Source organism: Stenella coeruleoalba (assembly GCF_951394435.1).
Source record: "Stenella coeruleoalba genome assembly, chromosome: 11".
Taxonomy (NCBI): domain Eukaryota; kingdom Metazoa; phylum Chordata; class Mammalia; order Artiodactyla; family Delphinidae; genus Stenella; species Stenella coeruleoalba.
In genome coordinates, this window is record NC_137157.1 from 76853000 (window position 1) to 76863475 (window position 10476).

Consider the following 10476-nt stretch of genomic DNA (forward strand, 5'->3'; position numbering starts at 1 on the left):
AATGGGAAAGTTGAAACTATTTCAAGTGCATCAGGGGAGATTTCCTTTAAAAAAGGAAGAGTCAATCCTTAATTGATCACTTTCTCAGTTTGGAATTTTGTATATTAGGACCTTTTAAAGCACGGCACACCTTGATTTTTAGCACACTGGAAAACTATTTTTAAAAGTAATATTCACATGCTAGGATATGGTGAATTTTATTATTTTTTTTCTAGATTTAATTTGTGGAAACCCTTTGGGAAGACAATAGAAATTAATCTAGGTTTTGAGGACAAGAAGTCCTTTTCAAATTTTCTCATCCCTTGGCATTTATACGAGGACAAGTCCTGGGCAGGGGGCTGAGGGTGGGGAAGGTTCATTGGGCCTCAGGGAAGAGCCTGCACCTGAACCTGTTGGGGGGGGGCTTGGAAGGGCAGAGGTGAGCTTGAATGGTGTGGGCCAGTGATTTCAAAAATATTTCAGCTGTGGAACCCATTCTTCAACGGAACCATACACAAAAGCCTAATAGATAGACAAATAAAAGCCATGCTGCTGTGCCTGAAGCAAATTAGGAAGCCTTGAGTCCTACTGATAAAAGTCAATTTTGAGCATACAGTTTCATTGTGTCACTGATTAGAGGATGAGACCAACTGGGTCTTCCACTCACCAGCTATGTAGCTTGGATTAGCTGCCTTACCTCTGGGAACCGCAGGGCCCTAATCTGTGAAATGAGTGTTAATCTCTACCTTTCGAGTATCCTGAAGGTTTAAGAAGCTAATAAGGTACTGTGCTTGGCAGGAGGTCTACACATGAGAAGACACAATAAACCATTGCTCTTTCCCCACTAGCCAGCCAGCTTCCTACCTGAAATTTCATCTAAAAGATCACAGATTCCTACAAAGTTGGGGGAATTGTCTTCAGAAGAAACTCTTAAAATAGAAATATTGCCTCTGAAGAGGAAAGGGACCTGTAGTTTCTTCTCTGGGCTTTTTTAGTTGACACTCGGGTTTAAGAGTTGAGAATCTTAGACTCATATTTCCAAACACAGATTCTTAGAACTAGAGCAGTCCGTAAGAGCTCCCAGTTAACAACTTTTTTTTACAAATGTGAAAACAGGGTGTCCAACAGGTTGTTGATCATCCAAGGTTGAAGTGGGAGGACATGGACGACTTTCTCCAGCCTGTTTCCCTTCTGAGAAGGGCGAGTGATGATCCCTGTCCTACCAAACACTCTGAGTGGTTTGGCTCATGAGAGAAGAGGAAGTGCCTTGTAAATTGACTTTCAAATGTCAATTTCTGTTGCTCTTTTCACTTGGAGGAGGAGAGTAGCAGGAAGGGTGCGGGACAGAGGGCTCTGTGATACTGCCCAGCAGGTAGCTGGCACCGTGCAGAGGCCCCAGGCTGGGGAGGCTGGGCCCTGTTTGAGGGTGATGAAAACAGGTGGTCGGTAGGACCCGCCCACCATGGCTGCTGAAAAAGTGGGGAAGCCATCACAAAAGGAGGGAGGCTTATAGGCAAGCAGCTCCCCCAAGGGCAGGTGTGATCCAGAGGGAACTCATCAGAGTGTTGTACTTCCTGGTGGTTTTTCCTCGTGGCTTTTAATCTAAAATTACTCATATGTCTCTTCCTGGCCTACACAGAACACTTTTAGATTGGAAAGTCTTTTGATCACATCAAAAGTCTTAGCTACAAAAACTCAGTCTGTAGGGTAGGGTAAAATTGATCCCTGACTGGTTTAAGACAGGAAGTTGAGGAAATAAAGGAAGTTGAGGTAGACACGGTGTTTCACCGTGGTAACCTAAAGTAAGATAATGTGTGAAAAAGGAGATTTCCAATGAATATGCCTCACTTCTCTGATTCTTTTAGTTGAATCATTCTTTCCTCAATGCACATCCTGATTCATGAGTTCTTTCAAGTCATCACTCAGGATAGAGGCTTAAAAGGACTGGATTTCAAATGCTTTCAGGAAAGTTTCTGAGCCTAAAGAGCTGGGAAAATAGTTTCCCTGATAGGGGAGACTACTGACAGTTCTTACCACTAACAAAGTAGTCTGGTCTCTGTCAGAAATATTTAGGTAAGGGAAAAAAGTAAAGACATTCCAGTTTCTCTTAGAGAATGAAAACAGAAGCAGGAGGTTCCTCACAGCTTCGCTCTCATCCACCGTGCTTCCAGTGCAAAATTGTCTTCTGGCCTCAACAGTGTCTATTACAACCATCACAGCAAAACAAAGAACGGTGAAAAAGATATTCCCTTGTAAGTCAGGAGATTTCATGTGGTGAATTTCTTAACACCTTTTTCATGCTAAGTTCGATAGAAATCACAATTTGAATGGACAGATTTTGGTGAGGTGAGGAGTTATAGGAACACTCACAAAAACCATTTTAACAATTAGAAATGTTTACATAAATAACTCCCAAATCTTGAGAGAATAGATAAGCATTTTAATCATCATTTTACAAGTAACTTAGTTTAAGTAAAGTATATGTAAATAAAAATGCAAATGAAAGCACATTCTAAATGAACTGAAAGAGCTCTCACTTTCCCAAAAACCCTTAAATGAATTTCTTTGTATCTATTTAATAAGTTTTTAATATCTAGATTTATCTATTTTCTCCTGACAGCAAATATGAGGTTTCTGGATCAGAGGTAGGGTGATTACTTACAGGACATCTTAGTGTTGGTTTCTTATGCCCCAGTCTCCCCTTTAGGGAAGTGAAGAGAGCAGATGTAATCTGCATGTACAAAGGAGTCCATAATATAGGAGAGGACCACTGAAATTATGAAACTCGGAGCTTATATAGGAACTGCTGCACAAGTGCCCCCGCCTCTCCAGAGAGAAGGAGAGAAACTTTATCTTTTAATGTAAACAAACCCTATATTGGAAGCAAAAAGCAGAAGGTCCCTAGATGTTACAGCTCTCTGGAATATAAATGTATGGCTCAGGATTTTATTACCCTTTGAAATACAAGTAAATGGCTCTATGGGGAGAGAAAACTGTATATCTCTCAGGAATAAATAATTCATTATTTCTAACTTCCAAGGCATGGTTACTGGCCAGTCATCCTTTAACTCAGTTTGCCATTAATTTTTTGATCAAGAAACTCTGACTGTGCAGAACATGAAAATATTAGCTATTTGTCAGCACCATAAAACATACTTCGATGGAAATTCCCGTGGTATTTCCCATTCATTGACAACTGATCATTTTATCTGGAGGGCTGCACAACATAGCTGCACAGTGATAGAAGATAGGGGTGAAAAGTAACTCGATTATGGAGAGTCATGAGTGTTAACAAGTTTGGACAATATCTGTGCAGGCAGTGGGTAAGCAATGAATATCTCTGACCTCGTAAATTTAGAGGAAGAGTGAGAAAAGCATGGTATCAGCTGCAGAAGAAACAAAATAATGAAGGACCGCATGATCAAAGAATGAGAGGCTTTCAGAAATGTGGGGGTCAGGGTCAGCAGGAGTGAGAAGATGAGAGAATGGGAGGAATGGGAATAGTAAGAGGTTTAGGACAACAGTGTCAAACTCTTCATTTTGGAGAAATCAAGATGGCTGAGGCCTGAGGGAAGAACCTTAGGGGTCCACTTTAGATGAACTCAATATTCCTAATAAAAGCTTTGAGTGACGTCTGCTGTTGGGTGCGTATGGACATAGAGGAAGAGAATGGAGGAGGCATGATTAGGAAAGAAGAACGTATTTAGGAGAAAATCCACACAAGATGAATTCTATTTTTTGCCCTATGTTTTCTTTAGAGTTTTGTAAATGTCCCCATTCAACTCAAATTTGTCATTTTCTCCTTCAGCCTTTGGGATCTAGGTGAAGGCCTAGAGAAATCTGGAAGCAGGCAGTGGAGTTACGCAGGGTTGAGGCCTGGCTGGGCAGTTACAAGGACAATCAGGATATGAAAAAGTCTAGGATAGCACTGTTACTTGTTTATTTTATTATTTATTTATGTTTATTTGTATATTTTATGTAACACATATTTTAAATTGATTATTCTTATTATTGAGATGGCAGAGTGAGTTAGAGATGGACTTAGGGATTGTGAAGGTGGCAAGCAGTAGAGACACCAGAAGCCCTAACACTGGTAAAGAACAGGGCCAGTAGGAATGATGGAGTAAGGGGGGAGAAATACTCTCTTTAAGTCAAAGGAAGGGAATGCAGTGTTTTGGTCTGAGAAGAGGAAAGTGAGTATAGAGAAAAGTTGAGAGTCTTCAGCTGTCAATCATAACCTCAAGGCAAGCAAGAATGAAATGGTGGGAGAATGGGAGAAATGGCAGAGGCAAGAGGTTAAGGTCAAAGGGGAACATTTCAGGATGCTTGTATTAGAAGTAAAGTTCTCAGTTATGAAGAGGTCAGTGGTACCCATGCTGGGGAGTGCTGAGGAAGAGTAGAAATTAAGGGCTCTGGAGTGAAGAAGGCAGAGGAACTGGGAAAGGGGGCAGTATACACTGGACAAAGTTGAGGGTGAGGAGGATATCTTGGGGGCAGTGAGATGAGAGAACAGGAAGGTTGGAGGTATGCTGGGTGTCAACGTGTGTCTGTGAAGGCGCCGTTGAATTGTACTCGAAGATGAGAATGTAGATCCTGTCAAGCCCTGAGTTCTAATTGGAATGCTGGCATGACAACATGATATGATGGGCTCTCTGAAAGGCTTTTTCTTTCCCCTTTGGCCTGCCATTATGGGTTCTATGGAGCTTCAGGTAGACAGTAGGAAAAGTTTGCTTGCAGTCTTAATACTACAGGAATGAAATGAAAGGCACTGTATCTGATTAAAGGCCATAAGAAAAATATTTATTCTCATTACTTGAATGTAGTTCAAAAATAATTGTTACTAAAAAAAGTGGTTACATGTCTTTTTGCCTCTTTATTTTATTGAAATTCAATTTTCTAAAGAATCATAGTAAAACAACCCATGAAATATATGCTATTATCAAAGTAATCTTGTGTATAGTCCAATAAATATTGCTCATAGAGTTTAACCACCATTTATAATGTGAATGACGGTAGTATTAGGGATGGGGTAGATATGATATACATAAGAAACTCTTTTTATCTTCAGTTTCAGTAGTAAATATCAACAAATGTTTTACCTAAGCACTTACAGAATACTGTTATAATGCCCCAGATTTAAACATTCTATTACAATGTTCTGATCCTTGAGGGACTTTTGCTCATCTGTAAAACATTTATGCTAACCTTGTCCACATTCAGCACATATACTGTTTTACATTTTAGTTTCCAAGAATAACCAGCAGTAATTAATATTAATATAAATTAAGGATGCCAGCATGGAAAGCTGTTCCATATCAACCCCTCACATTGGAATTGTGCTGTACTGGATCTTAATAGATTAATTTCAAGGTTCAGGGAAATGGTTGTGGGAGGAGCCTAAAGTATGGATAATACTCAGTGTGGTCCAGTGCTGTGAAAAGACACATCATGGCTGGCCATACGGTTCCAAGGATCCAAGTAAAATTTATTCCCAATGCTACAATGTGGTTCCATGGGAATGGAGTGTTCTGAAAGAACAATGTCTTATTGAGAGCTTCTGGGCTGGACAAATCCTTATTTATTTACTTTTTTGGAAACAGTGCTATAGTATTTCAGTATTTTATTATTAAGAATCATTTGGGTTATTGTTTTTTATTTTGAGGAAATTGTATTTTCTTTTTTTAAAAAAATTATTTTATTGAAGCATAGTTGATCTACAATGCTGTGTTAATTTCTGCTGTACAGCAAAGTGATTCATTTATACATATATACACACTCACACACACACACCCACCCACCCACACACACACACATATATATATACATTCTTTTTCATATTCTTTTCCATTATGGTTTATCACAGGATATTGAATATAGTTCCCTATGCTCTACAGTAGGACCTTTTACTCTCCTGGACTGAGTTATCTACGGATTATGTAAATCTGTATGTAGAGGGGCAGATGGTAAAGCAGGTTGGCAATGCCAGACTTGACACTAATTTTCTGTGTGATCCTGAACAAGTCATTGAAATTTCAGGGCTACATTGCTTCTCTGTCTCTTTTTATTTCACAAACTAGTTGTGAGGTTCTAATGAAATAATGACCATCACTCAGAGAACTACAAAATACAACACAACAGTAAGCCACTGTCACTAGTTTGGCTAAACATCAGGAGCTGAGGAAATTAAACATTTTCCCTTTATTGCTTACTTATAAATAATCTTTATTGTAAAAAGTAACCATTTCCATGCTCAAAAAAATCAATTCTTCCCTAAATTTTATTCATACGTCCTGATAACATGACTTTAAAAGGAAAGATCACAATATCATTCTCTTGCCCAGGACCTTGCAAAATGAAATTTAAGAGATCTCTGCTATTGTTTTCATTTGGAGCCACATCTGACACAGTTATAACCATTAATGGAAGGAAATCTTCCATTACAACGAAATGGCACTTTTAGCTAGGTCATTAAAGCTGGTTCCTTTAGAAAGAATTGCCCAAATGCCCACCCCTGTCCCCCCATAACACACACACAAAACCACACACATCCACATGAGTCTTGAAACAAGATTTTAATGGTACTGTATGGTCCAGTGGCCCAAAAAAGCATTTGAAAGGAATTTTCCCAGTTTTTCTGTTATTTGGTCCCTAAGCAGAACATATTGAGATATGGCAGTGATTTTTAAAAAGTAAATAAGTGGCCATAATAACTTAAAAGTAGCAGAGTAAAATAATAAGCACATGGTCCTAAACCTAAATGATATAACAATAACAAGTTATACTTTTTTTGATCAATTGTGCTTCAATAAAGTTAAAAAAAAAAAACACCCGAGTACACTTTTTCTCCCTTTCTTTGATTCCCTTTTATATTCTTAGGAACTTTCTTAGTGCAAAACAGTACAGCTTTCAGACCATGAACCTCTTTGTTCAATTTTATCATGCTTAGTTTTACCAAATTATAGCAATAGATCATCTAATTTTCAAACTTACTTAGCTTGAACTGAATTATATTTTTTCTTTCACTTAAAAAACAGTATTTTGTTGACATCTATTTTGTGTTAGATATCCCTTTGGTTTTTTGTTACCACAAGATAGATGAAGCCATTCTTAAACATAAGTGATAAAACCTAACACCTTGTACTATGTTAAGATTATTCCATGATAAATCAATATTTCTCTTAGTGTGGGGCTGAAGATAAACATGCACACACAAACACGGACACAAATTAGTAGAAGGGAAAAATCTCTATGTGAATATGCCCCTAAAAGTGAATAAAAAGGCAAGAGAAAAAGATACATTCCACTGAAGTACTGAAGTAATTAAGTCATTCTATTATGGTGAAGAAAAAAGAGCATAAGCTACACAAACAATTTTATTTTATTTAAAAAATTTATTATTTATTTATTTTATTTATTTTTGGCTGCATCGGGTCTTAGTTGCGGCACGCGAGATCTTCCTTGAGGCATGTGGGATTTTTGAATGCGGCGCGTGGCTATTTGCTGTGGCACGTGGGCTTCTCCCTAGTTGTGGCATGTGGGTTCTCTCTCTAGTTTTGGTGCGTGGGTTCTAGAGTGCATGGGCTCTGTAGTTTGCAGCATGCAGGCTCTCTAGCTGAGGCGTGCAAGCTCAATTGTTGTGGCATGCCGGCTTAGTTGTCCTGCAGCATGTGAGATCTTAGTTCCCTGACCAGGGATCAAACCCACATCCTCTGTATTGTAAGGTGGATTCTTTACCACTGGACCACCAGGGAAGTCCTATACACAAACAATTTTAAAGGAGATGGTAAAGGGGCAGGTAATAGGCATACGTAGAGCCCTTGAAAGACAGGCTTCGAAAGACAGAAACAGAGGCAACCGTGTCAACCAATGTATACATGTCTGCTCATCTGGGCAACCATGACCTTCCCAGGAATGGACTGAACCAGAAAAACAGCTTCCTAAAGAAGCTTAAGTACACACTTAAGAAAATTATGTATCCTTAGGCAATTAGGAACTCTAGAATAGTTATTAACTGAGATTGAACATAAACATTTATACATGAAAAGGCCGACCTAGCTTCTTTATTGCCATATTCAAAATAGCTTTTTAAATTTTGTTTTAAAAGAAAACCCTTTAAATTATTTTTAAAGAAAAGTTTAATGTTAGTTTCAGGTTTTTCATCTTTGTAGATAAAATGAAATGTTACCATAGTATAATGTGGGATGATCAAACTTCTGCTGAGTTATTTTGATTTATTTAAACAAGGAACCATGGAAGATACTTATAGATATATAAAATGGACAAGTATATACCTTCCCCTTCAGAGGTTTATAAAATGAAAACCATTTCAGTATGTGTGTTAACTGCTAACATACTAACAAGTAGAGATGAACCTATCCCTACTTTCCCTTATTCCAACCATTTTATGTTGGTTCTGCCCTTTATATTATATTCAATATGACTTTTAAGTTCAAAAGTTCAACTCCTATTCTCACCACTACTTCCCCCCAAATCACTTCCACCATGGCCATTGCCACCAGTAGTAGAAATACAGCTGCAGAACTTTTCACCCAGTCTTCAATGACTCTGACTGTATTATCAACCCTTAAGAGAACAGTAAATGAAAAGCAAACACCGTTGATTAGGTCTGGGAGTTTTTCATAAGGGCAACGCTTATCACTACCAACTGCAGGCAAATCTCATTTTGTTTCCTGTATCTAGTAAAAATTGTCACAAGTTGTAGTCATGCTACTTTGGTTACACTTTAAAGTACATTTTTCTCTTTCTAGACTAGTCTTTCCCCAAATGTACAACCATGTAATGTCTGTCTTGGGAAAATTTTAGCAAAAAAAAGAGTTTCTTGGGAAATTCTGAATACCATATTCCTTTTTTAAAGATTCACAAGATGAGTTAATGTGAGTGAGTGACTCTCATAACAAAGGAACCTACTTATCTTAGCTCAGCATTTCCTATTTGACCATTAGACTCTCCCCTGCCCATAATGTGTGAGTAGCTATGAACATCCCTCAGAACTTGTATTTCCAGGAAGACACTCTGGTAAATACTTATCTTGACTGACAAGGGATAGAATCAATTCAGATGAATGTTACGTCCTTTCAAAGCTTGAAAGCCCTGATAAGGTCTCAGAAGAGGCCACTAACCACAACTAAATGAGGAGGAAAGGATTTCTGGGAATCACAAGGCTGCTTGATCAATGGTAGACAACGCTTAAGGAGATTCCTGAGATTTAAAACAGCCCGAATGTGCTGTGGATGTAGCTGAAGAGCCCTCTGATAGTATACCTTTGGCTCTTCCGTGTCTCTGGTCAGTGTTTCAGGGCTGTTCATGGCACTTTCGTAAGTGGATACAGCCTGAAATAGTGTAAATGCTAGGCCACGATTGTCAAACTCCTCTAAGTTTGGCAAAGTTTGCTTGTTTTTTTTTTTTAATTAAAAAAATTTAATTATTATTATTTTCTAATCCAGGTATTCCATGACCAAAATAAAACACTGAAATCTTCCATTACTTTCTCATCAAAAACGGTACAACTGTGCCAAACTTTCTGATAAATTTCTAGTTTGTAAAAGGAAAAAAGTAATATAAAGTCGTTTATAAATTTTTTCTTGAGGTATACAAATTTGGCAGGAGAGCATAGATTTGACACATAGTAGTGAATATAACCCCTAAGTAATGCAATTTAGAAATAGCATACACAGCTAGCATGGTTAAATAAACTCCAATCTTTCATGGCTTATAAAGTTACTTGCAAGTTCTTTTGGTAAAAAATTCTCATGAGGGCTTCCCTGGTGGTGCAGTGGTTAAGAATCCACCTGACAATGCAGGGCACATGGGTTAGAGCCCTGGTCTGGGAAGATCCCACATGCTGCAGGGCAACTAAGCCTGTGTGCCACAACTACTGAGCCTGCACTCTACAGCCTGCGAGCCAAAATTACTGAGCTCACATGCTGCAACTACTGAAGCCTGAGCACCTAGAGCCCCTGCTCCGCAACAAGAGAAGGCACCGCAATGAGAAGGCTGTGCACCACAACGAAGAGTAGCCCCACTTGCCACAACTAGAGAAAGCCCGCGTGCAGCAATGAGGACCCAACGCAGCCAAAAAAAAAAATTCTCATGAGATGCTGGCTGAGTTTTTGGTCTGGAGGGATTGCTGCAACCTGCTCCATAGTGCCCTCCTTTTACACAAGGTGGTGGGAATTCTTTGGTTTGTATATGAGGGATTTACATAAATGTCTTTAGATCAGAGAATCAGTAAACCTAGCCTTCCAAAGAAGGAAAGTTACATAAAATGTATGCACATAAAAATAAATTATATCCCTAAAATGGTTCTTCTTTTGGATTCATCAGTTGTCTCATTTCCCCCTTCTTTGTCACGAGATCTTACCTCGTCTGATGTAGAAAATCCTGGCAAGATACATAAAAATAAAATTTTAAATAATGCACAATTATGTAAAAAAAAAAAAAGGCTAGCAATCCTAAGGTTCAAGTGCAAATGCAAAG